Genomic DNA, 17567 nt, shown 5'->3' with positions numbered 1-17567 from the left:
ATATCTTTAAAAATTCTATTTGATTTCTCTCTATATATGGCCTACTTCTAAAAAAATATGATTATATATATATATATATATATATATATATATATATATATATGAAAAGAATTAGAAAGCCTACTATTGAAATGTTTTTATCATAAAATTATTTTCCATTTCAATAAATAAAAACTAAGAAAACAAAATTTGTTGAATGAACTTGTAGGTCACATGTGAGACGAGTTGCACTTAGAGGCTGTCAAATAATGTTATCACATTCTCATTAATGAAATCAATCAACAATAAACATATCTTATATAATTACATTTAATTAGGGAGATCACACAACTTAGAAAAATAGGATCTAAGTCCTAAATAAAAACACAATCTAAACAAATACAACTACTTTCTCCATTATTTCCAAGTCTCCCCCTTAATGGAGAAATGGTTTATTTCCACACCTAATATCTCCCTAAACAACTCAAATTTCATCTTCCCAAGAGGCTTAGTGAAAATATCAACAACATTTTCACAAGTATTACAATACATTAGAGTAATATCTTTAGACTGTATCTTCTCTCTAACAAAATGAAACTGAGCATCAACATGCTTTGTTCTTGCATGATAAACTTGATTATTTTCCAATTTGATTGAGCTTTGGTTATCACATCTGATCATTGTAGCCTTCTTTTGTTCTTCTCTAACATCTTGAAGAACTCCTTAACCAAATAACTGCACAAGTTGTTGCACACAAAGCTTTATACTCTGCCTTAGTGGATGAAAAATATACAATAGGTTGCTTCTTGCTACTCCATGAAATAATCCGCATCCAATTCTAAAATACTAACATGTAGTAGATCTCCTATCATCCGAATTACCAACCCAATTTGAATCTGAGTAGCCTGTCAACTCAACATCAAATGAATCAATATACTTAATACCAAAATTAACTATTCCTTTAAGATACTTGAGTACACCTTTTGTTGCTTTCCAATGGATTTCTAGGGGTCTTTCCATAAACTGACTTAACACACTAACAAAATATGCTATATCAGGACTAGTTGTAGTAAGATAATTCAAGCTTCCCACCAGTTGTCTATACAATGTACCATCAACCTATTTTGAGCCATCATCACTATGAAGTTTCACATTCTATTGCATTGGAACAAAAGTAACTTTACACTGATCCATTTTAAACTTTTTAAACAATTCTCTGACATACTTACCCTCAGAAACAAAAGTTTGACCAACATCTCTCCAAACTTCAAGACCTAGACAATAACTCTCCAAGATCTTTCATCTCAAATACTTGTGACATATTCAACTTAATTCCATCAATTAGTTTATCAGAATTACCTGTAATAATTAAATCATAAACATACAAAGAAATCAATACAACATGCCCCTTTGAATCAAATTTGGTATACAAATTTGGGTCACTTTGGCTCCTCATAAAACCCCGTTGAAGAAAGAAGGAATCTATCTTCTCATATCACGACCTAGGTGCCTGCTTCAACCCATACAAAGCTTTCTTTAATTTACAAACTAGATGTTCCTAACCTTTTTCACAAACCCTTCTGGTTGAGTAAGATAAACCTCCTCCTTTAACTCACCATTCAAAAATGTAGATTTTACATCTAATTGGTGAAGATTCCAATGATAATTTGTAGCTAGTGCAATTAACAATCTAATAGAGTTCAACTTAATTACAGGCGCAAATTTTTCTGCATAATCAATACCCTCTTTTTGTGGGTACCCTTTTGCCACCAATATGGCCTTGTATTTATCTATACTACCATCTACTTTAAATTTGGGTTTGTACAACCATTTACATCCTATGGGCTCTTTATCTTTAGGCAGTTCAATCAATTCCCAGGTTTTGTTTTTCATTATAGAGTCATATTCTTCCTTCATTTCTTTTCTCCACTCTTCATGTTCATTAGCTTCATTAAAAATCATGGGTTCTATGACATTTAAAATACTACTCATCAAGGCATAGTCTTTATACCTTTCAGGTAGGAAAATCTGGCGTGTAGATCTCCTTGGAAATTCATTCTCTTCATCCCTACTTTGTGAAGATCCTCTTCACCTCTAGGTGAACTCTAACTACTGCTAGTATCCATATCACTGGATTCTTCCTCAAGCTCCTACTTCTATATGTCTTCATCTTCTTCTTTAGTGTCTTCAACTTTAGGAAGTGTATGCCACCTTTCATATATGTTTTCCTTGTTGCCTTCATCTGCCTGCTAATGGAAAATTACATCTCTACTCGCAAATACTTTGTGAGTAGAGGGATCAAATATTTAATAAGCTTTAAATTTTGAATGGTATCCTACAAAAATAAATTTGATAGCTTTAGCATCAAGTTTCTTTTTGTTCTCCTTGAAAATATGTGCAAAGGCCTTACATCCAGATATCCTCAAATGATGAACTGTTGGTTTAAAACCATATGTCTTTGAATGGAGTTTTGAGATCAAGATACCTTGTTGGATCTTTGTTCTTTAAATAAAAAACAATTCTAATGGCCTCAACCCAAAAATAATTTGAGAGATTCTGACCTTTAATCATACTCCGTGCACACTCCACCAACATTCTGTTTTTCCTTTCTGCAGCACCATTCTATTGTGGAGTGTAGGGTACTGTAAATTGTTGCACTATTCTATGATCTTTTCAGTAGTTGATGCAGTTCCCTAACTTGTACTCTCCCCCTTGATCTGAACAAAGGATTTTTATAAACTTATATGTCTGTTTCTCTACCATGTTTTTGAATTGTTTGAAATATTAAAAAACATCACTCTTTCTCCTAAGGAAGTACACCCAAGTATACCTTGTGAAAGCATCAATAACCAACATAAAATAATAAGCTCCTCCTAGGGATCTCATTTCCATTGGTCCACAAATAATAGTATGCACAAGTTCTAAAACATCTATTTTTCTTCTATTAGAGTTAGAGGGGAATTAATCTTTGTATATTTTTCCTAATGCACATCCTTCACAAGCAACATACTTGTTCTTTAACATAGGGAGTCCTTGAACCATTTTTTGTTTTTACAACAACAACAAATCATGATAATTGATATGGCATAGCTGTAGAAGTCAATGCTTGATCACTGGTGACATTAAGCTTATATAGGCCTCCAAATCTAACACTTGAAGCAACAAGTTTGTAGTGATCTAGTAAGTCCTTTACTATGCAGTTTGTTTTGAAAAATTCAACCTTCATATTCTGATCTCTAATTGTGGACACAAAGATCATATTTTTCTTAATCCCAGGCACATGCATAACATTATGAATGTGCCTGACGCTGCCATATTGCAATGTCACTGGAATATTTCCATATCCCTTGATCTAATGTGCATGATAATCTCCAAGATAAATGTTAGCACCATTGCTTGTTTCCATGAAGTTCTCATACAAGTCCTATTGCATGTCATGTGGATTGAGGCTCCAGAATTCACAAACCATGCATCAACATCATGGGTTTCAACAAAAATCAGAACATTAGGCAACAACATTAGACAAAAACAACATAAGATCCTTAAGATTAAAATTAAGGACTTCTATTGTGAAATTTCTTGAATGTCTAATGTGTTTATGTCTCGCTTCATCACTTTTCTTCTTATAACAATCACTGGCAAGATGCCCAATTTTACCACAGTAAAAGTATTTCATTCTAGAATCATTTCTAGAAGGTGACATACCTTGATTTTGATTTTGCTTTGGAGATGGCCTTCTCTGAGATGGACTTCGACCTTTACTTCAGTTTCCCTGTTTTCTTTTGAGAAAATTCTTCTTCGCTAAAAGTGTTATCTCTGGATTTCGAGGCTTCAAATTTTTTCACCTCTCTTCTTCTTGAATTATTATACCTATCAATTCATCAAAAGTGGGAGCTTTCTCCCTGCAAGACCTGTAATGAACATCTGATAGTCCTTTGACATTCCATTTAAAGTGATTGTAACAAGATCAATACTAGATACTGATTCTCCTATGTCTCCCAACTTATCTTTCAACTCTTTAATTCTTGAAATGAAAATACTAACAATTTCATTTTCTTCCATTTTAATGGAAAGGATCTTACTTTTCAAAAAGAGTACACAAATTTATTTTTAGTCTCATACAAATCCTTAAGTGTAGTCCAAGTTTCATTGGAAGTCTTACAATCACGAATGTGAGGAATTATACTATCTTTTACATATATCCTTAATAATATCTTTGCTTTATTTTCCCGCTTTTCCCAATCTTGGATTGATGCTGCTGTGGCGCCGGCCTAGCCGCACTTGACTTTGCTTCATTTCCATTTGTGATTGTCCATACACCATAACCTCCCATCAATTTGCAGCTTAAATTTCCAATTAACATCATTTGAGCCATCACTCTTATTGGCCTCATTAAGGTAAGCCTATGCAAGTGGGTTAACCATATTTAAAAGAGAAACTCTCCAATATTCCAATATTGATTGGCCTCATTAAGGTAAGTCTATGCAAGTGGGTTAACCATCTTTGAAAGAGAAATTCTCCAATCTTCCACTATAAAAAAAAATGTAGGGCTCATATCCCTTTAATTTTCTCTCTTTACCTTTGGTCCATAGACTACCGCATAGACTACCGCTTACTCACTGCTCTTTTGTAGTCAAGGTCACATTAATTTCCTGACTTAATGTATGTGAACGAGGGTTGGCATGGTCACCAACATCATATATATATATATATATATATATATTCAGGCTCGAGCGACGAAACTTAATTTCGATACGTACATGCATATCATGAAGATCTCGACCCTTAAAAGTTATGAGGCTCTCATCACACCTTTTGATAAAATAGAGCGATGCATTACAGAAATTAACAATTTCATAAGTTTGGACACACCATCACACTTTTAGCTTTATGCAAAATGCGATAGTCCCTTGGCTCAGCGCACAAGTCTCCACCCGCAGGCAAGCTGTCTAGCTCAATCTCCATGGTTGGCTCTCTAGCTCGATCTCCACGGTCAGCTCTGGTAGCAAACAACAACAACTGTGCTGTGATCAACTATTGGTTAGCCTTATGCTTCCCCAAAACAGGCTCGAGTGCTTCACAATAAACAACAACAACGAGCCAATTCTTCTTGGCTTTTGAAAAACACACTACAATCTTTGCCTTCACGGACAACAATTGCTCAGAACAGGTTTCATACTGCTCACTTTGCCTCCTGGTCCATAGCTCTGATCTGTGGTTCAATCTTATCTTCGCCTCTACGCTGTCGTTCACTAACAAGAATATCACACTCCGTCACACTCGTCTTATGAGGGGATCCAAGCAAAAACATACTCAAAATGTTGAGCAATTTCTCATGAAAAGTCGAGAAAGCGTCTTTAAAGTTGAAAGAGAGCATGAAAGGTGACACGTTCCAGATCTCACGCTGATTACTGCTCAGATTCTATAGATAGCACCACAAACCACTTTTGATCCTCTCTTTATCAATGCCCTGGTGATTGCATACAACTCGCATAGTCCACCGCTTGGCCCACTGCTTCGGCAGCTCTAGGATATTACCCACACAGCCGCAACACCATTTCCAATGCACGCTGGTAGTCTCCAACAACTCGAACATTCACAACACGAAGACAGTCTCCAATTCGCAGGTCACCACTGCAGAAAGGAGATTTCCAAAAAAAAAAAAAAAAAACTTAGAGACCTCACCATCTCCAATTGGTTGCTCTATCAGTACTTTTACTTCACAGATCAACTTCTCCTCACAACAACTCCTCTCCTTAGACTACCACACTTGCATCCTCTTCAGATTAGGCCCCGAACAATGGGTTATGAAATCAAATTAAAAAATAGGAATTGCAATGCTACTAAGTCCGAAAATTATCTGGGAAAATCAACCTGAAGGTATCACATCCCACTTTACCGGCTCATTAGCAAAGAGTGTTAGAGAAGAATTGACCTCCAATTGAGTTAACATTATTAACGCTAGAGCTTGAGAGAGAGTGCATATATATATATATATATATATATATATATTTTGTTTAAGGTGGATATAGAAATATTTTATTTATATTACATATTGATTTTTTTTTAACATTAATATTTTTGTAAATATCACGTTCTAAATCCATATTGTGGATTGAAAGAATTACATGTCTTCCTCAAATGTACAAAGCACTTATAAAAAGAACAAGATTTTTTTTCTTTAGATATATGGATACTTGATATGCAAATATTTTTCTTAAAATCAACATTGAAATATTTTATTTATTGTAGACATTAAAATATTTATTTTATCATTAGTATTAATTTTTAAATGCTATGTGTCAATTATCTATTGAACATAGAAGGGATTATACATCCCCTCATACTGGGTTGTAGAAAGCATCGATGAGCCCAATAATTATTTAATTTAAGTCTACAACTTAATCAAAAATCAAATTGATACATAAAACTACTTTGCTTAGACAACAAGGAACCTGAATGTAATAATTTCATAAAATGCTTACCACTAGCATGTCGACTACTTTTCTTGTTAGCCAATTGCCTTGATATAAATAAAACTAAAAAAACCTTTAAAAATGATTGAAAAGCCATATTCATTTAATTTTTTTTTAACAAAATCTTAATTAATAAATAAAAATAAAAAATTAATTAAATCAAATTTTAATTCACTTATATATAAAAATAATATTATGCAACATATTATGCAACTTCAATATATATAAAACATAAGAATTATGCAAGTTTTAGCATTTTCTCCCTTGGAAAAAGGATTTGAGATTTCCCCTACAAAGCTTTCTAAGATATCCATATCCATATCCATTTGAATTTCCGAAGAACAAGCTACATACTAATACTCACAATATGGAAAGCCCATTGCTTGAATTAAATACTTGCCCGCCCTATTTCAAAGAGGGAAACTTTCTAATGACACTTGCATTAATGACACTTGCATGAAGCTCCCTCTAGCATAATGTCAAGCACACAAAATACAAAATGAATGATCTCCACCTTGAGCTTTTATCTTCATTTTTAAGCATACAATTTGACCCTATTCACAATCACTAACTAACCTTCTTTATATTAAATGATCTTAACCAACACTACGTCTTCTTTACTCACTTTGCTACATTACCTTAATAAAAATATTTAAACTTTATTTAATAACTTTAGACTACCTTACGTTAACTAACCTGCGTTACACTTACTAACCTTACTACCTTCTAAACCTTACCACATACTTAAGTCAAGAATGCCATAATTTAATATTTAGGTCATTGTAACCCTTATTCAATGTCTTTATATTGATTACACACCGAATGAGGCTTACCACATACTTAAGACAAGAATGCCATCTTTTAATATTTAGCTCATTGTAAACATTATTCTATGTCTTTATATTGATTACGTGTTACACATTTAAGATGCGACACGCCATTAAGGTTTTCCATCGAAACTTTTTATGGAGAAGTATTAAATGTACATACATAGGCACCAATCCTCGCAGATATTACACTCTAACATTTAGAGTTAATGACGTAATAAAACATTAGCTTATACGGGGTAGCGATGGAATCTAAACATTTTACAAATTAGATAATTTTTTCTTTCTATTCACAACGAAATAATAAGAAGGGATATATATATATATATATCATTTTGAAGGGATGGAATTGATATATTAAATGAGATTGCATTAGAGATGTTTGAGAGTGTTTAATTATTTTTGGGTTAAAATTTACAATTTCATCAATTTGAAATTATAATTTAAAAATAGATTTTCTCATCAATATGATGGTAAATATGGAAAGGTTGAAATTATGAAATGTTTAGCCTTGTTCATGTACGAGTATATGGGTTTTATTTTTGTAAATATTTTGGGTAGAGAACTTGACCGATGGTATTGTTATTCCTTCCTGCATCATTGAATCTTCATTAAAGTGAATTTGGGATCTAGACCAAGTCTCAATTGATGATAATTATTTAGTTGAATTTATAGAAATCAAAGATTATTATGTGTCATATTTTTATTTGGTAATATTTAATTATATATAAACTTCATTTTTGTTAATATCTTAGTAATATTATTTCGAGCTGTATTCACTTGAAGCACTTAATATAGAGTATTTTATATTATCACTACTTACATTCTTAAAATAAAAATCTTGTGTTAATTATACAGAGAGGCGCAATCTAGTATGGTAGCAATGTTGTAAAACAATATATAATGTAATGTTATGTTGACTTGGTCAACATTAAAATTAAAAAAAATAAAAAATAAAAAATAAAAAATAATAATTATATATAAGTTTGACGTAATCCATGGTATTTGTCATGATAAGCTTATTTAAAGGCTTGAGGAAATTCATTATAGAATGCAAGAATACCAATTTAGATCCATCTTAACTCTGGATTTGATCCCTCTTGATACTTGGTAGATATAGATTTAAGATGAATCTTAATTAGTTTAAATCACAATGAAATCACCTTAAATTATCTATGGTAAAGAGTGTGTGTGTATAGATATATATATATGAAATGCAGTTAAGAATTCTAATTGTTTTATGTTTTTATTTTTTTAGTTGTATTTAGTTATATTTGATTATTTGAAATACATTTTTGAATACATAAATAGACTTAAAAACTTCATAAATCTCTTAAGCATTCATTTTATATATATCATTTCAATAATTTTTAGCAAAATTTAAAATAAGCCTCAATAAATTTTTTTTACTCAAAACAAAATAAAAATATCAAACATTTAAAATACATTTTATACCACTAAAAATTATATCATACAAATAACCAATATATATTATATATAATAACCCTACTTTTAATATAATCAGGAATATAATATTACTATATAAATAATCTATATATATAATTTTATTATTATTTATTTTTTATGATATAATTTTATATTAACTTATTTTATAAGTAATTTTTATTAATAATATAAAGTAAATTAATTTTTATTAAATATCTCTGATCTAACATTCTATAATATATAATTTTATTATTATTTTTTTTAAATTTATTTAAAATTAAAATATATTTTAACAATATATTCTATTTAATTTAATTTTAATAATATATTCCATTTAATTATTTTTCTAAATTTCTGCTTCGTAAATAATATATATAAATAAATAACTTAATTAAACTAATAAGATTGGATGGAAATAATCACTGCAAAATATTGTCCTCCTATTTTGATTGTGGCTAGAATTTCACTTACAATCTAAGATTTCTGGGCAGAAAGAGTAAAAGGTCCTCTTTTATTCGTCACCTCCTAAATCCGATATAAAATTTATCATTCTACCAAGTTATTGATTTTTATAACATTCTACTAAGTTATTGATTAGGTTAATATTGGGCAGTTGGAATGAATGTTTTTAAAAGAAAGCTCTTTGCACCAATCATTGTTGTTAGTCCACATGGATTTCTATATACTTCTTAGTAGGTGCAATGAAGTCCAAGAGATTCCTTCTTCATCTTTGTCATTTGGTGCTTCATTTGTCTCTCCACTGTAATCTTGATTTTAAGCCCTGGTTCAATCATTGGAGGGATAATGGTTTGTTGACCACTATGTATCCTTTGCAACTTTGACTTTATAGTAATTGTTTTTGACTTATTAGTTACGTGCCATTTGACTTAATTGACTTCTTATTCATTGGAAGGATAACGGTTTGTTGACCACTGTGTATCCTTTGCAACTTTGACTTCATATTAATTTTCTTTGACTTCTTAGTTACTGCCATTTGACTTCTTTGACTTCTTAGTTAATTGTTTTATGATAATGCATTTCATTGATATGATCTTTTTCCATATTTGTGAGTATCCATGTTCAGTGGAAGGGTTTGTTGAAGTACTTAGTATCATATTTGATCACATAAATATTCGTTAAAAGCCCTTGCAGGTACCATTGTAGAGCCAAGAGTTGCTTTGTGATCCGCTATATCAATGAAATTTTTTCTCATGCATGTGAATTCCTTTATAAGTATGAAAATCGTGGAAGGAAGAACGTTACTATATCTGATGGATCCAAATTTGACATTGTCCATTGATGCATGTGAATTCCTTTACAAGTATGAAAATCGTGGAAGGAAGAACGTTATTATATCTAATTTGACATTGGTGTCAGCAAATTTCCTTCAAGATTATGAAGGTTTTCATGATTTGAGATTAGTACTCTCAAATATCCTTCAAGGTTATAAATGTTTTCGTGTATATTTAATTTATTATGGTTATATAGGAAAACATTAAATATTTTTTTAAATTTATTTTACAATTTGAAAATAAATTAGGTCTAAATTTTATGAATAATATTTAATTTAATTTTAGTTTCAATAATAAATAATAGATATACAAAATATTCAAAATCAAATATTAAATATTTTCAGAATGTTCCAATAAAAAATTATATTTACCTTATAACTTAATATATGTCTTTATTTATAATCTTGCTAAATCTTGCTAAATACTAGGCAAACAAATAAGGAATGTTGTAACTTTAAATATTTTTTTTTGGTAAAAGTTTTTCTAAATTTTAAAAAAATTATGAAATTTATTATTAAATTTTTTCACAAGATTAAGGAATTATAGCTTGATTTTTTTAGTAACTTCTTATTATTATTGTATATACTTATTTTTTAATCCTATTAAATATCAAGGAATATATATATATATATATATATATATATATATATATATATATATATATATATATATAATAATGCAAAAATTTAGAAAAAATAAGAAACTTATTATTAAATCTTTTCATAAGATTAAGATCAAACATCAAACAACTGTGCCTTATAATCCCCAACAGAATGGTGTAGCTAAAAGAATGAATAGGACAATCTTAAATATGGTATGCTCCATGCTCTTCTTCAAAAATGTAAAAATAATGTTTTGGGCTGATGCTGTTATATGTGCTGCATATATAAAGAATAGATGTCCATCTAATGCTACTAGAAACAAGACTCCATATGAAATGTGGTATGGGCACATTCCTTTGGTAAAGCATCTCAGGGTCTTTGGTTCCACCTGTTATGCTTTGATACCAAAGGTACATAGAAACAAACTTGGTGCAAGAAGTCGTAAGTGTATCTTCCTGGGATATTCAAACACCTCCAAAGCATACTGTTTCTATGATGAAGTCAATAAAAAGTTTGTTGTATCTAGAGATGTAATCTTTCTTGAATCATCCAAAACTGACAATGTTGTTGAGTGGCAACTTGATCGCTTGGATAGATTTGCAAATGCAAAATCATTTCAAGAATTTGATAATCAGATTCCACATCTTGAATGGGGGATTCCTATACTATATCAATATGTGGAATCTTCTTCTGAAGAACTCTCTCCCCCACAGGAAACTCCAACAACGGATGATGCTTTAAGTAATGTGATTGATAGAATTGGGAGACTCAATCTTGATTCAGTCCCAACTCAATCAACGGAGCAACCTGGACCATCTAAGAAAGGTCCCCCAAAGTGGCTGACAAAGACACTTGAAAGTGTTCATCCTTATGAGGTTGGAAATACAGGAACTAGAAATTCAAACTGGCAAAATGGAGGTGATGTAGATGACTCTAATTCACCTGTTGATATGGATGTTTCTTATGATTGTGAATTGAATTTGTCTATAGATTTTGAACCAACTTCCTTCAAAGAAGTTGATTCTCATGATGAATGGAAAGAAGCGATGCAAAAGGAGTATGATGCCCTCATAAAGAAAGGCACTTGGAAGCTGGTTGATCCTCCATTAGGAACCAAATCAATTGGTTGCAAGTGGGTCTACAAGAACAAGTATAAAGCTGATGGCTCACTTGACAAGCACAAAGCCAGGCTTGTGGCAAAAGGTTTTGCACAGAAGGAAGGGGTTGATTATGAGGAGACTTTTGCCCCACAACAAAATGGGCTACCATCTGGACACTCTTTGCCCTAGCAGCTCAGAACAGTTGGAAAGTCCATCAAATGGATGTAAAAACTGCTTTCTTGAATGGAGATCTAAAAGAGAATGTTTTTATGTCCCAGCCTGAAGGATATGCTATGAAAGGGCATGAACATAAAGTATGCAAACTTGTGAAATCCTTGTATGGCCTCAAACAAGCACTGCGAGCTTGGTATGAAAAACTAACTGAGCATCTTCTGAAACTCAATTTCAAACATTATGATCTTGATGATGCAACTTTATTTGTCAAGAAAGTTGGCAAAATAGTTATATATCTTGTGGTATATGTAGACGATCTTTTGATGACACGGAACAATGAAAGCTACATTGCATCCATAAAGAAGGAATTGGGGAAAAGTTTTGAAATGACTGATTTGGGCTATGTTCATTACTATCTTGGTATTGAAGTAACTCAACATCCGAAGTCCATATTTCTTTCTCAAAAGAAGTACATTGGAGATCTGTTGAACAGGTTTGGCATGACAGAATGCAATCCTCTTACTACTCCAATGGAACAAAACTTAAAGCTCACATCTATTGAAGGAAAAGAATTTGAGGATGCAACAAAGTATAGACAACTTGTAGGAAGTCTCAACTACCTAACTACTACCAGACCAGACATTTCGTTCGCTATTGGAATCCTCTCTAGGTTTATGCAAAATCCTTGTGAGGGACATTGGTTTGGTGCAAAAAGAGTTCTAAGATACTTGAAGGGAACTCAAGACTTTGGAATCAAGTATGCACAGGTGGACGACTTCAGCTTGATTGGATACTCTGATTCAGACTTCGATGGAGACAAAGAAATTGGGGTATCTACTTCAGGATATGCTATGAGTCTTGGATCAGGAGCTGTTTCCTGGATATCACACAAACAATCAGTTCCAGCAGATTCCACAACAGAAGCAGAATACGTGGTAGCAGCTGAGGCAACAAAAGAAATTGTGTGGCTCTGGAAAATTCTTGAAGATTTGCAGGTAAAACAAGTATAATCAACTCCACTCATGATTGACAATACCTCTGCAATAAAGTTGACCAAGAACCCAAAGTTCCATGATCGAATGAAGCACATCAATACTAAATATCATCTAATTCGACATCATGTTGAAGCCAAAACAATCCATCTCCGTCATTGTTCCACTAATGAGCAAATTGCAGACATCTTCACCAAAGCGCTTGGAAGAGAAAAGCTTGAACGATTTAGAATGATGCTTGGACTCACCAACATCCCTTTAGATTAAGGGGGGGGGGAATGTTGAAACCTGATCATCAGGATTGGGTGAATAAATGTAATTGACGTAAATAAATAATAAGAAATATGAACAATCATCGGGAGATGAAGTGAATAGTCTCTCCCTCATGTATATAATAAAGACCAACCTGAAGGAATAAGATATGAATTGATTTGGTGGAGTTACTGCCTGGCCTGACAATATCTATCTTTCTAACTAACCCAATATATATCTTTATTTCTTAATCTTATTTAATATTAGGGAAAAAAGATAAGAAATACTACAACCTTAAATTCCTTTTTCAATTTGGAAAAATAATACACATTTAGAAAAGGTATGAGATTAAGGAAATGTAGTTTTAGCTTAATTATTTTTATCTTTTAAAAAAAATAAGTGGAAAGCTTTTATAAAAGTGATTATTTTATTTTTTAATAATAATAATATATTTATTATTGTTGGATTATTTAAAATGAAAAATAAGTGTGAATTATTTTTTTATTAATCGTATATATTTAAAGACATAGTTCTAACCATTTGATTTATCTTCTGAGGTCTCTTGGATTCCTAATGACGTTTCAATTTCCACAATGTAAACCTAATGAATTAGGTGTCTAATATTCCCCTCATAATCCGAAAGGGTTCTTGTGAGCCCAAGAAAAGAGATGAGGATAGTTGCCAATGGTTAAATGTGCTCTCTAAATTTGGTGTTTTGAGGTGTTCACAAACCCAATGGCTAATAGAATCCAAAGTCTTCTACTAAATGATGGTTTGAGGTGTTCACAAACCCAATGACTAGTAGAATCCAAAGTATTCTACTAAATGGTGGTTTAAGATTTACCACCAACATTGGAATTCAACTCTAAGGCCTGGCTGTTCTCAAAATATTTCCAAATTTGGCTAGAAGTTGATGTCTTTTGCTAACTAGACATGCTTACAAATGGTACAAATGGTGATTGGAAGATGACTACAAATTGATGTATATCAGAAGTTATATGTCTTCTATTAAATGGTGGTTTCAAGAAGACCATAAACATTGGTGGATTTGACTCTCAACTTTGACTTTGGCTTGGGCTTGAGGCCCTACTTCTCATTGTGGCTTAGGCTTTGCTTATACATGCTTGATTGATAGGGCTTCAAAACTAGAAGCTTAACTATTAATCTTTAATGTTAGTCCCCCTTGCCCAATATAAGGTTAGAGGACGAAAATATTTCCAGAATGCTCACAAGGATGAAGCTAAAAAGACTTTGATCCTCCATGTGGTCAACTAAATTCAAGGGTTTTGGCTTCTAAAAAAAATGCACCCATTTACATTGACATTTAACAACTAAACTTATAATAAGAACAATTTACAAGTTACCATTATTTTAATGTTTCCCCAAGCTAACAACCATAACTCAAAATCCCACAAACAAATACCTCATGATGATTTGAACCTCACCATCCTGAAATAATGCATATAAAAAAGTGAAGAAAACTATTTCCCAAAATTACATATAAAAAGATTGAAAAAACTATTTCCCAAAATTATTAAAACTATCGACATTATTGAAAATACGACTAAATTTCTCACATAAATAATAATTGCTAACATTTGTGTAGGAGGAAATAAAAACCATACAATTTAATTCTATTTAAAGGCACCTCCAACCTAAAACATCATGGGTGAGTCAAAGCCCATCAAACTTAAAAAAAGATTTCATCACCATAATTAAGTTCCAAACAAACAATAACTTTTTACTAGGAGTCCAAAGGAGTTTTGCATTAAGGCCTCTGCTATGACCCACCATACACACTCTTGAATACATACTAATATCATTGGAACCTCTTGCCAAATGAGACCTCAATTGTATTTTATGATGTATGTGTCTATAATGTGAATGATGACACCACCAGAACGAGCGTAGCTAAACTAGAAGCAATTAGATCAGGCTCAAAATGGATGAGACTAGAGTCCTTTTACGAGAAGATCCCAGTAGGTACAATCATAGCGAGCGTGGCATGACAGGCTTCACGATAGAGCCGCATTATTTGAATGAGAAAGGTTCGCATGCAAATTAGCACTGTTACGGCTTATCGATTCACTCAATAAACTGCTTATGCCAGCTAAACTCAACAATTCGAGGATTTGGTGGGTTCTCCCACCAAATCCGGGTTATAGACGAGCACAGTTTAGGGTTACAATAAACACACTAGTACGCAAATAGGAGAGCTGGCAGGCCTGTTGACAAGCTACGCAGATGGGATTTCGAGAATGGGTGTAGAGAGAGATCCAAAAACATGCAAAAGATTCTTGGATGTAGATGGGAGTATAGATAATGCAGCGGTAGAAATAGAGCAGAGTGTTACTATTGCATTGTTCAAAATGATATTTAATTCTCGATTGATTATTTATATTATTAATAGAATTTTGGAGATATCTATCCAAATATAAATATATATATACAACAGTCGAAATCTACACTTTCTTATATACATCGTTCTAATTATTATATTCATTTTTTTTAATAATTATTCATATTCCATAAAAATAACTTTAATAAACTACGTATCTCACCATTATCACACAATGAAAAGATAAAATACAAAGTAAATATGATATACTTTTAATAACTAGTATTCTCATACAAGATTTTGATTTCATTTCTCTCGTGTAGTTTAAGAGTATCTTATCTAAAGGACAATACACTTGCAATCAAATTAATAGTAATCGATCTCCGATCACTTAAATCATGGAGGAGATAATTGTTACTATTTGCTGGTACTAACTCTGATATATTACATCTTAAGAAAAAATGATGCATCCAACTTTAATTTATAGAAATTTGAAAAATAAATGATAAGAATTAATTAATTAATTTTAATTATTTATTTTTTAGGTTTAATTTTAATTTTAATTTATAGAAATAGATTTAAGTTAAGATGCAATTATGTTGATTTTATATAATTATGGCATGAGATTTTTAATGAACTTTCTTTTTTGTTAGGATTTTAATTTTAGGGTCAATGTAATCATTTGAAAGATTTCACTTGGCTTGTGGGAGATATCTACAACGAGGACTTTTTCATAGGCTTAGTTATATTGTTGTAGACATCGATTCCCTTTATAGGTCACATTGGTGGACTTGGTGAAATGGAGTATGAGATCATTGATTACACAAACGATCCATTACAAGGAAAAAAAAATTGGTCTATATCAGTCGAGTCATATTGTGATCACAATCCTCCTCCTCATCATACTTCACAGTTTGGAGACCACCCACTAGAGGATGATACCCTAATTGTCCTAAGGGATGTGATTCACGATCTTTCAAGAACTTGGCACATTGAGGTGGATTCATTGATAATGAAACCCTCTTCCTTTGTCACATTTGCTATGATAGGTTGTCATCTCACAAAGAGAGTACATAAAATAATATATAGGTGGGAGGATCTGGTGGATCAGGGTTGTCACTCATTGAGCTTAGACACAAATCAACTACCACACTCACACTCACCACTCAATATTTCACTACCCACTCAAATTAATGATGGTTCTTTGCCCTTAGAATTGCTACTAGAAATTTTATGTTCTTCATATTTGGGTTCCTCTGAGTCCATGGGAGGTATATATGAGAAAGGTTTTATCAGTAGTATGTGTTAAGAGATCTAGTGAGTAGAGTTCCATCTTGTAAATATTTGACCCCTAACTAGGAGGAATTGGGATTAGGAGGTTTGGGGAAATCTAAAAAAGGAAAGTGGAAGACATAACTTTAGAACTAGGAGAGAGCATAGAGGTCCATGAGATTGTGGACTTGGAATATTTAACCATTGTAGGATGGTTCCTGTTAGCTCTGCTATGCAATTTTGACTTTCTAAGCTCAAAGGGAAGCATGGTCTGGTGGGTTGTGTCCAAAAGAGGGCTCACATTTGGTCATTCTTCCTTTTTCTTCCTACCCCGCTTACTCTCCACCACCTTCGTTCCCCTATTTGTCTCCTAAACCCGACAGAGTAACCCCCTTTGGCCTTAGCCCCAAGCGCAAAACCCCAAACCCACCATAAAACCTTACCCATATGCCCTCACGCGCTCGTAAACCCCTCATCGCTTTCCCACCGTTGATCACCCCAGCCGATCCAACGGCTCCCGTTGCATCTGATAAAGGTGACCCACTCTACCACTCCCCACCGTCAGATCATCTCCGCCAAGATCTGACGGTCTTCGCTCTCATCGCACCGACAACTTGATCGAGCAATAGCGCGCGATGAGAGCGGTTTTTCTCTCTCATCCGCTGCTACGTGTCGATCGTTGAATGGAATCGCTCGGCCCTGGGCTTTTACCACTTTACGCCCGAAAGCGATGCGATGAAAACCATTACTGCCCGACCAATCCGCCCCACCCGATAAACGTCCGTGCAGCTCCATCGCTCGATGACCGTCCGATCTG

The sequence above is a fragment of the Pinus tabuliformis genome, chromosome 8 (genome assembly GCF_031772625.1).
Source record: "Pinus tabuliformis cultivar Carrire ecotype Pingquan chromosome 8, CPIR1, whole genome shotgun sequence".
NCBI classification, from domain to species: Eukaryota; Viridiplantae; Streptophyta; class Pinopsida; order Pinales; family Pinaceae; genus Pinus; species Pinus tabuliformis.
The sequence above is the reverse complement of the archived record's forward strand: the minus strand, read 5'-3'. Positions refer to the sequence as shown.